This window comes from Loxodonta africana, chromosome 9 (assembly GCF_030014295.1).
Source record: "Loxodonta africana isolate mLoxAfr1 chromosome 9, mLoxAfr1.hap2, whole genome shotgun sequence".
NCBI lineage: Eukaryota > Metazoa > Chordata > Mammalia > Proboscidea > Elephantidae > Loxodonta > Loxodonta africana.
The window spans coordinates 94,688,901-94,702,205 of NC_087350.1; the positions used below are offsets into that span (position 1 = coordinate 94,688,901).

Consider the following 13,305-nt stretch of genomic DNA (forward strand, 5'->3'; position numbering starts at 1 on the left):
CAATTCAGTCACATCTTTAGGCTCCACTTCTAATTCTAGTTCTCTTGCTTTTTCCACCACATCTGCAAGTTACTTCCTCCACTGAAGTCCTCAAAGTCATCCACAAGGACTGGAATCAACTTCTTCCAGTCTCCTGTTAATACTGATATTTTGACCTCCTCCCAAGAATCACGAATGTTCTTAATGGCATCTAGAATGGTGAATACTTTCCAGAAAGTTTTCAATTTACTTTCCCCAGATGCATCAGAGGAATCACTATCTATGGCAACTATAAAAAAAAAAAAAAAAAAAAGAAGAAGAAGAAAGAAAACCAGACCAAACCCACCACCACTGAGTCAATTCCAACTCCTAGCAGCCCTATAGGACAGAGTAGAACTGCCCCACAGGGTTTCCAAGGAGCAGATGGTGGATTTGAACTGCTGACCTTTTGGTTAGCATCTGAGCCCTCCACCACTGTGCCACAAGTGCTCCATGGCAGCTATAACCTTACAAAATGTATTTCTTAAGCAATAAGACTTGAAAGTCAAAATTAGTCCTTGACCCATGGGCTGCAGAATGGGTATTGTATAAGCAGGCATGAAAACAATATTAATCTCTTTGTACATTTCCATCAGAGCTCTCAGGTGACCAGATGCATTGTCAGTGAACAGCAGTATTTTGAAAGGAATCTTTTTTCTGAGCAGTAGGTCCCAACAGTGGGCTTAAAATATTCAATAAACCATGTTGTAAACAGATGTGCTGTCCATCCAGGCTTTGTTGTTCCATTTATAGAACACAGGCAGAGTAGATTTAGCATAGTTCTTAAGGTCCCTGGGATTTTTGGAATGGTAAATAAACACTGGCTTCAACTTAAAGTCACCAGCTGCATTAGCCCCTAACAAGAGAGTCGGCCTGTCCTTTGAAAATTTGAGGCCAGGGATTGACTTCTCCCCTCTAGCTATGAGAGTCCTGGACAGCGTCTTCTTCCAACATAAGGCCGTTTCGCCTACAGTGAAAGTCTGCTGTCTACTGTAGCCCCTTCATCAGTCATCTCAGCTGGGTCTTCTGGAGAACTTGCTGCAGCTTCTACATCAGCACTTGCTGCTTCCCCTCGCACTTTTATATTATGGCTTCTTTCCTTAAACCTCATGAACCAACATCTGCTAGCTTCAAACTTTTCTTTTGCAGCTTCTTCACCTCTCTCAGCCTTCGTAGAATTGAAGAGTTAGGGCCTCGCTCTGGATTGGGCTTTGGATTAAGGGAATGTTGTGGCTGGTTTGATTTTCTATACACTAAAATTTTCTCCATATCTGCAATAAGGCTGTTTTGCTTTGTTATCATTCGTGTGTTCACTGGAGTAGCACTTTAAATTTCCTTCAAGAACTTTTCCTTTGCATTCACAACTTGGCAAATTGTTTGGCCCAAGAGGCCTAGCTTTCACCCTATCTCAGCTTTTGATGTGCCTTCCTTTCTAAACTTAACCATCTCTAGCTTTTGATTTAAAGTGAGTGACTCTTCCTTTCACTTGAACACTTAAAGGCCATTGTAGGGTTCTTAATTGGCCTAATTTCAATATTGTCATGTCTTAGGGAATAGGGAGGCCCGAGGAGAGGGAAAGAGATGAATAAATGGCCAGTCAGTGGAGCAGTCAGAATACACACAACATTTATTGATTAAGTTTGCCACCTTACATGGGCACGGTTTGTGGTGCCCCAAAACAATTATAAGAGTAACATCAAAGATCACTGATCGCAGTTCACCACAAACAGGTATAATAATAATGAAAAAGTTTAAAATATTGTGAGAACTACACAAAGACACAAAGTGAGCACACGCTGTTGGAAAAATGGCACCAACAGATTTCCTCGACACAGAGTTGCCACAAACCTTCAATTTGTAAAAAATGCAGTATCTGCATAGCGCAATAAAGTAAGGCGCGAAAAATGAGGTAGGCCTGCATCATAAGGAAGCATACTAAAAGAGAATTATAGATAAATGGTGATATTGTTATTATATTTGTTACATATTATACTAATTTATTTGCATTATGACAAGGAAAGAAGTTGGATAATCTTAAAGGATTCAAGTTATCATGGCACAGGCTTGTGAACATAAATGTATTACAAACCCAATTAAAAAGTGGACAATCGATCTGAACAGACACTTCAGCAAAGAAGATATACAGATGGCAAATAAGCAGATGAAAAGATGCTCAACATCACATGCTATGAGGGAACTGCAAATTAAAACACAATGAGATACCACTATACACCTATTAAAACGGATGAAATCCTAAACACTGATAATGCTAAATGCTGCTGATAAACGTGGAGCAATAGGATCTCTCACTCATTGCTGGTGGGAATGCAAAATGTACAGCCACTTTGGTACACAGTCTGGTAGCTTCTTACAAAACTAAACATAGTCTTATCATATGATGCAGCAATGATAAGCTGAAAACTTATATCCACACAAAAACTTGCACGAGAATGTTTATAGCAGTTTTATTTATAACTACCAAAATTTGGAAGCAACCAAGATCTCATTCAACAGGTGAATGGATAAATAAACTCTTGTGCATCCACACAATGGAGTATATTATTCACCAAGAAAAAAGAAATGAGCTATCAAGCCGTGAAGAGAAATGGAGGATACATACTACTAAGTGAAAAGAGCCAATCAGAAAAAGCTACATACTATATGATTCCAGCTGTATGACATTCTGGAAAAGGCAAAACTAGAGAAAGCAAAAAGATCAGTGGTTGTCAGGGGTCTGGGAAGGGGGAAGGGGATGAATAGGCGAAGCACAGGGCATTTTACGGGCCCAAAAACTATTCTTCATGACACTGTACTGGTGGATACATGATATTATGCATTTGTCAAAACCCACAGAGCTGTGCAACACAAAAAGTGAACCAAATGTAAACTACAGGCTTTATTTAATAATAATAATGTATCAATATTGGTTCATCAGTTATAGCAAATGAACCACACCAATGAAAGAAGTTAATAAAAGAAGGTGTGTGAGGTACAGGAGCATATGGAAACTCTGTACTTTCTGCTCAATTTTTCTGTAAATTTAAAACTTCTCTACAAAAATAAGGTCCATTAATTAAAGAAAATATTTCACAAACTTTACATCAAAATTAGTGCCATTGTTCAGTGTTAAATTTCAAGTACTAAATTGAGACTGAGCTGCCAAATTAAAAATCCTAAAATTGCCTTCATTTTGATCACTTTTTTTTAAACTCTTGATTTTAATATTTTTTAAAACTTTTATTTCAGCTCTGCCTAGTTCGAAAACCACATCTACCACAATTTGAGACCAGTGCGTCAACATCAAAATCCTAAAACTGACTGACTTGTAAAGCTACTGGATTTTGTCTTCTGACCAAACTTAAAACTTAAGAACTTTCATTTCATCTATGCCTTAGTTTATAACGATATCTTATTTCGCCACTAAATTTTGAGTACTCATTTAATATGGGAATAGCAAAAGTAAAAACATGACATTGCCTGTTGCTGAACTGTACATGTAGAAATTGTTGAATTTGTATACATTCTGCTATATACATTTTCAAAGACAAAAACAAATTATAAAAAAGAGAAAATACTCAAAAAAAAAAAAAAAGAACTTTGCCTTAATTTTGGTACCAAGTTTCGCTTTTTGAAACTTTAACTCTGCCAAGGTTTCTCTGAGACAGACAATCACACTGCAATCAGTTTATGATTGTTGATGAAATTATTTTATCATTGGCTCACTCATATGACAAAAACTATTTGAAATATCTTTATACAATACGGATATTGCTTTCTTATAATCGAGACTTTGTATGCTTGATGACATGTTGTAAAACACATAGCACGTTCAATAAGAAATAGTCTCTTAAGTGTTGTTTCTGTAATGTGGTTAACTTACAGAAGAAATTGCTGTTCCTGCTAGAATGTAAGCACCATAAGGGTGGGAATATTTTACTATTTTACCATTGAACTATCTTAAGTTCCTAGAAGAGTGTCTGGCACATAATAGACTACACAATAATATTTGTGGAATGGCTATCTGATGAACTGAATAAATCAACACAGACCTGTATGTAGAAAAGGGCAACCATGAGAAAAGCATTACTCATTCAAAAAGGACATTATTTTTAAATGACTGTCTGATAATATTATTTTGTTCACTTTATTCATTTAGAATAGGGAGAAATTTTCAGGAATATGTGTGCCAAATGCCTTCTCCTACCATTGTTTCTGGGTGTTGTTATTCAATTCTCCAAAATTTTTTTCAATAGCTTCTTCACAGTGTAAGTTTGAAATAGACTGTTGTGCGTCTGTACAAAGGAGTATTATTCACCAATAAAAAAGAAATGAGCTATCAAAGCACAAGGAGAAATGGAGGATACACATTGCTAGGTGAAAAAGTCAATCTGAAAAAGCAACATACTATATGATTCCAACTATGTGACATTCTGGAGAAGGCAAAACTAGAGACAGCAGAAAGATCAGTGGTTGTCAGGGGTCTGGGAAGGGGGAAGGGGATGAATAGTTGAAGCACGGGGCATCTTAAGGGCATCGAAACTATTCTGCATGACACTGTAATGGTGGACAGATGATATTACACATTTGTCAAAACCCATGGAACTGTGCAATACAAAGAGTGAACCCAAATGTAAATTACAGACTTCACTTAATAATAATGCTGCAATATTGGTACTTAATTTCTTTCCAACTGGTCATTATATAAAGGTCCCTGGGTGGCGCAGTTTGCATTAAACTACTAACTTAAAGGTTGGCTGTTGGAACCCACCCAGTGGCACCATGGAAGAAAGGCCTGGAGATTTATTTTCATGAAGACTACAGCCAAGAAAACCCTATGGAGCAGTTCTACACTGTTTACACATGGCATTGACATGAATCAGAGCCAACTCAATGGCAACAGATTTTTTGGTTGGTCCTTAGATAGAAAATGTTGTTGATCCTACAATTTTCAAAACAAAAGGCATTAACAGTATGAAGAAATATGAACAGTGTTTTCAGAACAATGAAACAAATTTCGAGAGAAAGAAAAGTTGGTATCAACATATACTATCAAATATTTTATTGCTAGGAAAACTTCAGAATTAATTCCTAAGATTAAACGGTATTGATTATACCAGTCTTTCTCTGGAAAAATAATCTTCTATATAAAAATTCATGCTAAAAAAACTATATTTTTACATTTATTGTAAATTAGGATTAGACACTCCTTTCTGAGCTTGAGACTCCCCTTTTTAACTGCTATTGGACATCTTCACCTGGATATTTTACCACGTCTCTCTGAATCTGAACTCATGATCTTCACCTCAAACTGCATCCTTATCCAGTGTTCCCTATCTTGGTGATCAGGATCACCCACCTCTCCAGTTGTACAAATCTGCTGAACAATTCCTTCTCCCCCATCCACAATCTCCAGTTCGTTGCTAAGCTCTGTTGATGGTACTCGTTAAATATGTCTTAAGGCAGTCTAGATCTCTCCATCTTGAATGCAAACACTTTAGCCCAAGCTACTATAACCTATTCTTGGCCTAATGGTCAACCAGTATCCACTCTTGCCTCTCATCCAAGCCATCCTCCAAAATGTATTCAAGGTGATTTTTCTGTTGTTGTTTATCAAAAGTCTTACCACATCACTTCTCTGCTTAATAGCTTGCCCTTTTCCTAAGACAGAAATTCTTAACATGGCCTAAAAAAGCCCTATAAGAGTTTTCCCCTGCTTATTTCTCCACCCCCACTAGCCACACTCTCCTTTTTCATCTCCATGCTCCAGTCACAGTTTCTTCGATGTGCCCATGCTCCCTGCTACCTCAGGGCCTGCCACATCCAATTCCCTCTGCCTGGAATGTTCCTCCTTGCAACTACTACCCCTCTCCTTTGATTAGTTAATACCTACCTAATCCTACAGACCTCAACTCAAATATCCCTTGATTTCCTTTATCACTAGACTAGATCAGTTCCCCACTGTGCATTCCCATAGCACCTAGAACTCTTATTTCATGGAACTTACAATGTTTTGTAATTAATACTCTCTGATTTGCTCATCACAGTACCTAGCACATACTATCTGATACTTAGTAGATTACTAAATTAGCTACTAACAATAACAATGCTAATTATTTTAGTATTGTTGCTAAAAATATGTTGTTGTCAGGTGCCGTCGAGTCGGTTCCGACTCACAGCGACCCTATGTACCACAGAAAAAAACACTGCCAGGTCCTGTATCATCCTTACAATCGTTGTTATGCTTGAGCCCATTGTTGCAACCACTGTGTCAATCCATCTCCTTCAGGGTCTTCCTCTTTTCCGCTGACCCTGTACTTTACCAAGCTTGATGTCCTTCTCCAGGGACTGATCCCTCCTGACAACATTCCAAAGTGTGTAAGACACAATCTCGCCATCCTTGCCTCTAAGGAGCATTCTGGTTGTACTTCTTCCAAGACAGATTCGTTCATTCTTTTGGAAGTCCATGGTATATTCAATAATCTTCACCAATACTACAATTAAAAGGCATCAATTCTTCTTCAATCTTCCTTATCCATTGTCCAGCTTTCACTTGCATATGATGTGATTGAAAATATCATAGCTTCAGTCAGGAGCACCTTAGTCTTCAAGGTGACATCTTTGCTCTTCAACACTTTAAGTAGGTCCTTTGCAGTAGATTTGCCCAATGCGATGTGTCGTTTGATTTCTTGACTGCTGCTTCCATGGCTGTTGGTTGTGGATCCAAGTAAAATGAAATCCTTGACAACTTCAATCTTTTCTCTGTTTATCATGGTGTCACTTATTGGTCCAGTTGTGAGGATTTTTGTTTTCTTTATGTTGATCTGTAATCCATACTGAAAGCTGTGATCTTTAATCTATCAGTAAGTGCTTCAAGTTCTCTTCACTTTCAGCAAGTGTCATCTGTATAACACAGGTTGTTAGAGAGTCTTACTCCAACCCTGATGACCCATTCTTCTTCATATAGTCCAGCTTCTTGGATTATCTGCTCATACAAATTGAATAGGTATGGCAAAAGGATACAACCCTGATGTATACCTTTCCTGACTTTAAACCACTCAGTATCCCCTTGTTCTGTCCAAACAACTGCCTCTTGATCTATATAAAGTTTCCTCAGGAGCACAATTAAGTGTTCTGGAATTCCCATTCTTTGCAATGTTAACCATAATTTGTTATGAATCACATGGTCGAACACCTTTGCATAGTCAATAAAACACAGGTAAACATCCTTCGGGTATTCTCTGCTTTCAGCCAGGATCCATTTGAGATCAGCAATGATATCCCTGGTTACACGTCCTCTTCTGAATCTGGCCTGAATTTCCGGCAGTTCCCTGTCGATATACTGCTGCAGGTGCTTTTGAATCATCTTCAGCAAAATTTTGCTTCTGTGTGATATTAATGATGTTGTTTAATAATTTCTACATTCAGTTGGATCACCTTTCTTGGGAATAGGTGTAAATATGGATCTCTTCCAGTCCATTGGCCAGGTAGCTGTCTTCCAAATTTCTTGGCATAGACAAGTGAGCACTTTCAGTGCTGCATCCATTTGTTGAAGCATCTCAAATGATATTCCGTCAATTCCTGGAAACTTGCCTTCAGTGCAGCTTGGTCTTCTTCCTTCAGTACCATCGGTTCCTCCTCTTGAAATGGTTGAATGTCAACTAATTCTTTTTGGTATAATGGCTCTGTGTATTCCTTCCATCTTCTTTTGATGTTTCCTGTGTTATTTAATAACTTCCCCATAGAATCCTTCACCACTGCAACTAGAGGCTTGAATTTTTTCTTCAATTCTTTTGGCTTGAGAAATGCTGAGCATGTTATTCCCTTTTTGTTTTCTATCTCCAGCTCTTTGCATATGTCACGATAATACTTTACTTTGTCTTCTCAAGCTGCCCTTTGAAATCTTCTGTTCAGTTCTTTTACTTCATCGTTTCTTCCTTTTGCTAAAATATATATAAAACAAATAAATATATAGATGAGCAAAATGTGAATTAAGAATACACTTCTAAGGAGAATGGAAACATGTTTGTATTACTTACATCACATATTTGATATATGTCATCAATAATAAATGAAAGCCTGGCTTCATGAGAAGCAAAAAAGGTAAGAGTAAGAAGAAAAAGAGGTCATCTGGGTCCAAAGCTGCAAAGAAGAAACTTAAGATGAAGTCTGAGCTCATTAGATCTTACAACAAGAAAGTCATTGGTTACCTTGGCAATTGGTTACTCAGATTCTGAGTGAAAGCCAAATTACAGAAGGTTGAGGAATGAATAGAAATGGAAATAGCAAATGTAGGCCATTCTTGCAAGGACCTTAAATTCTGAATATGTAGTTGTGTTATCAATGGACAAGTTAATTATTTGATTGTGTCTGTACCGTGCAATTGGATGTATACAGTTTCAGACATGAAACAAATACTTGGGGTCCAATTCACAATAGCTCGTGAAGATGGAAGCGTGAACATAGGACTTGATCCCCAGTATATCAGATTAATCAAACGTTTAAGCCAATTGCTTCTGCTGAGGTATTTGTATTTGTACATGTGTGTGTTCCCATATGCATTTTTTAAACATAGAAGACTCCTAAAATTAGAAATCTTTTTTAAATCACTACATTTTGCAGAGTGGATTTAATTCAAGAGCCCAGGAGAGAAAATATGCTCTATAACAAATACATTAATTATTCCTCATAAAATAGCATTAAGCATTATTTCAGAGATAACACATTTCTGAGAAAAAAAACAAATTAAATATTCACTGTATGTTAAATAACAATATTCAAATGAAAATTAAGAAAATTTTCAATTATCAACTCTTTGACCTTCTTACCTTATTCTTCAAGAAACTCAGCTTCCAGGAATCACTTCAACTTTGAGAAAATGTTTTCATCTAAGTCAGCCCCTCACTCCCCCCTCCTGATATTCAATCTGCAATAATAGTTGTAAAATGCATTAGGTTCTAACATTAATACTAGGCATCCCCCCGCACCCACCAAAAAAAATAAAAGAGAAGTCTGGATACCCTCCTTGATTTCACAAAAACTTACTGGTTCCCATGTTGTTGTTAGTTGTGGAGGTGCCATCGAGTCAGTTCTGATTCATCGGTATAACAGAATGAAACAGGGCCTGGTCCTGCACCGTTCTCACAGTCGTACTGTGTTATTCCATATGTGTAGCCTGAACACAAAGTCATTTTAGCAGTATATTAAGTTTGGTTACTGATGGAGCACCCCTTTGCATGCAAGGACCTATTACACTCTCCGTAACGTTAGAAGGTTCCCTTCTTTAAAAGTTTCTGTAAGCGAACAAACAAATAAACACGGATAACTCAGCAGGATAAATTAAGCGAATAACGTAGGTATGCTGTTTATGAGGGAGTTTCTCGCAAAACAGAGCAACTGTGCATTAGTGACATTATAAGGCAAAGTCTAGACTAGCCTAAATTCTTTAAATGGGTCCCTTGCTGTGATTGAACTATATATGATACCTTTAAAAAAAATTCAGGAATAAACTTCAAGGAGACACAAAATTTAATAAAATGAGGAAATAAATTATTGTATGCCTGAGAAAGTTCAACCTTGCTTAGAACATAAAGAATCCAGGGACTGGGAGGTAGTGTAAGGATTAGCCTGAGTCCTGAAGGGCAAGGTGGATGAACCACAGAGGCAGAAAATTCCTGATTTTGGGACTAAATCTTCAATTTGATCCCATCTCCCTCTATCCATGGGTCTTTTAAGTCAGTGATTTTTCTTTTAAATTAATGATTTTTAAATCAGTGGCACTCCATGGGTCATTTAGGATATTTTTCAGAGTCATTTTTGGTTGTAACAATGGTTTGGGGGCCCTATTGACCCAAAGGAAACCCTGGTGGTGTAGTGGTTAAGTGCTATGGCTGCTAACCAATGGGTCGGCAGTTTGAATCTGCCAGGAGCTCCTTGGAAACTCTGTGGGGCAGTTCTACTCTGTCCTATAGGGTCGCTATGAGTCGGAATCGACTCGACTGTGCTGGGTTTTTTTTAATTGACCCAAAGGAAACCCTGGTGGCATAGTGGTTAAGAGCTAAGGCTCCTAACCAAAAGGTCAGCATTTCAAATCCACCAGCCATTCCTTGGAAACCCTATGAGGCAGTACTACTCTGTTCTATAGGGTTGCTATGAGTCGGAATCAACTAGTTGGCAACAGGTTTTGGGTATTGACCCAAAGATAAGCCAAAAGGCCTACATTATTTAGTTTTTCACAAATCCCTGGACATTCACATAGTGAAAATATGTGTAATTATCTGAAACAAGAAAACCTGTTTTACGTATAATAAACACAGTTGTTGTTATTCACACTCAGCGAATCCGACCCCACGTTACAGAGTAGAACTGTCCCATAAGGTTTTCTAGGCTGTAATCGTTGCAAAAGCAGATTGACAGGTCTTTCTCCCACAGAGTCACTGAGTGGGTTCAACCACCAACCTTTCAATTAGCATACAAGCGCTTAACCATTCTACCAGCAGGGCTCCTTATACACATAAACATGTTGTTGTTGTTAGGTACCATGAAGTCATTTCTGACTCATAGTGACCCTGTGTATGACAGAATGAAACACTGCCCAGTTCTATGCCATCCCCACAATGGTTGCTATGATTGAGCCCATTGTTTCACCCACTGTGTCAACCCATCTCCTTGAGGGTCTTCCTCTTTTTCGCTGACCTTCTACTTTACCAAGCATGATGTCCTTTTCCAAGGACCATTCCCTCCTGATAACATGTCTGAAGTATGTGAGATGAAGTTTTGCCATCCTCATTTCTAAGGAACATTCTGGCTGCACTTTTTCCAAGATAGATTTGTTCATTCTTTTGGCAGTCTATGGTATAGTCAATATTCCTTCGTCCTCAAAGTGACATTTTTGCTTTTTAGTACTTTAAAGAGGTCTTTTGCAGCAGACTTGCCCAAGGCAATATGTCTTTTGATTTTTTTGACTGCTACTTCCATGGCTGTTGATTGCTGATCCAACTAAAATGAAATCCTTGACAACTTCAATTTTTTCTCCATTTATCATGATGTTGTTTATCGATCCAGTTGTGAGAATTTTTATTCTCTTTATGTTAAGGTGTAATCCATACTGAAGGCTGTAGTCTTTGATCTTCATCAGTAAGTGCTTCAAGTCCTCTTCACATTCAGTAAGCAAAGTTGTGTCATCTACATATCGCAGGTTGTTAGAGTCCTCCTCCAATTCTTCATGTAGTCCAGCTGCTTAGATTATTTTCTCAGCGCACAGATTGAATAAACCCACTGCCATTGAGTCAGTTCCAACTCATAGGGACTAATAGGACAGAGTAGAACCGCCCCGTAGGGTTTCCAAGGAGTGGCTGGTGGATTCAAACTGCTGACCTTTTGGTTAGCAGGCAAGCTGTTAACCACTGTACCACCAGGGCTCCAACAGATTGAATAAGTATGGTAAAAGTATACAACCCTGACGCACACCTTTCCTGATTTAAACAATGCAGTATCCGCCTGTTCTGTCCCAGCAACTGCATCTTGCTCTATGTTCAGGTTCTGCACGAGCACAATTAAGTTCTTTGGAATTCCCATTCTTCGAAATGTTACCCATAATTTGTTGTGATCCACACAGTCAAATGCCTTTGCACAGTCAACAAAACACAGGTAAACATCTTTCTGGTATTCTCTGCTTTCAGCCAAGATCCATCGGACATCAGTAATGATATCCCTCATTCCATGTCCTCTTCTGAAGCTAGCCTGAATTTCTGACAGTTTCCTGTCGATATACTGCTGCAACCATTTTTTAATTGTCTTCAGCAAAATTTTACTTGCATGTGATATTAATGATATTGCTCAATAATTTCCACATTCCGTGGATCACCTTTCTTTGAAATGGGCCTATATGTGGATTTCTTCCAGTCAGTTGGCCAGGTATCTCTCTTCCAAATTTCTTGGCATAGACAAGTGAGTGCTTCCAGCATTGCATCTGTTTGTTGAAACATCTCAATTAGTATTCTGTCAATTCCTGGAGCCTTGTTTTTCACCAATGCCTTCAGTGCAGCTTGGACTTTGTCCTTCAGTACCATGGTTCTTGATCATATGCTACCTCCTAAAATGGTTAAATGTTGATCAGTTCTTTTTGGTACAGTGACTATGCGTATACCTTCCATCTTCTTTTGATGCTTCCTGTGTCGTTCAATTTTTCCCTATACCAAACCAAAAACCAAACCTGTTGCTGCAATGTTGCAACTCAAGGCTTGAATTTTTATTTTGGTTCTTTCAGATTGAGAAATGCCAAGTCTGAAAACATAATAATCAACACAGCAGCAATATATTTCCCCAGCACACAGATTGTGATCTCGAAATACCATTTCCCACCAAAAATGAACCATCACTCCTATGGGATATTAGTAATACCACGTGTTGTGGTGGTTAAGTGCTCAGCTGCCGACCAAAAGGTCAGCAGTTCAAAACCACCAGTTGCTCCAAAGGAGAAAGATGTGGCAGTCTGCTTCCGTAAAGATTTACAGCCTTGGAAACATTATGGGACAGTTCTATTCTGCCCTATAGGGTTGCTTTGAGTTGGAATTGACTTGAGTGCACACAACAATAACATTGTACAGGAAATATAGAAGATAAAACTAGAATATATTATCATCCCAGAAAGCAAAGATTCTGTCAACGACCACTGCAATCATGTCAAAAAGACTCAGGGACCAAATTGAAGAGGCTACCACTGGTCAAAGATAGGGCATGAGCATCAATAGAGAAAAAAAAAAATAAAATAAAAAATAACTATAGCAGAGTTAAACACTCCAAGAATGTTTAAATTTATAAGTTCATAATAATAATTTAAAATCCTCAGTCATTTTTGAAGGATGCTATGGATGCAACTCATTACTTTGAAAACTGGTAAATAAATACAAAATATTTATCCTGTCTTTTGTTTATGAACCTGAGGGCAACCAAGTAGTTAATGAAGAAAACATTCCTTCATAGAAATAAATACTCCAGCTGATAAATGAAAAAAAATGATAGAATTAATATACCATCATTCAGCAACCTTTAAGGAAATAATGGATCTAAGAAATAATTATCAATGGCTGCTAAAATCACAAAAAGAAAGATAACCAAGTTATGTGCCTCTTGATGAAGTACACAATACCATATATGAAGTATTTCTGCCAAAATATCCAACCTGAGTCACATTCAGGCTCTATATATAAATCATGAATTACAAGAAATACAGACAACAGAGAAATACATTAAATATCCTCATGAACAAGCATTCAGCAAAATCGAGAC

General features: G+C 37.9%; 1 long non-coding RNA gene across 11 annotated transcripts in view; it reads right to left on the reverse strand.

Moving 5' to 3' along the window:
* Positions 1-1,627: 1,627 nt before the first annotated feature.
* Positions 1,628-13,305, reverse strand: part of LOC104845646 (uncharacterized) — a 34,130-nt gene continuing 22,452 nt past the window's right edge. For 10 of the 11 annotated variants that reach the window (XR_010322838.1, XR_010322839.1, XR_010322842.1 and 7 more), the window contains 3 exons: positions 9,061-9,308; positions 8,844-8,941; positions 1,628-7,958 (listed from right to left, as the gene is read on the reverse strand). This is a non-coding gene — a long non-coding RNA (uncharacterized LOC104845646). Of the gene's footprint in view, positions 7,959-8,054; positions 8,158-8,843; positions 8,942-9,060; positions 9,309-13,305 lie in introns of all 11 variants that reach the window. The other variant, XR_010322846.1, reaches the window with a different exon arrangement.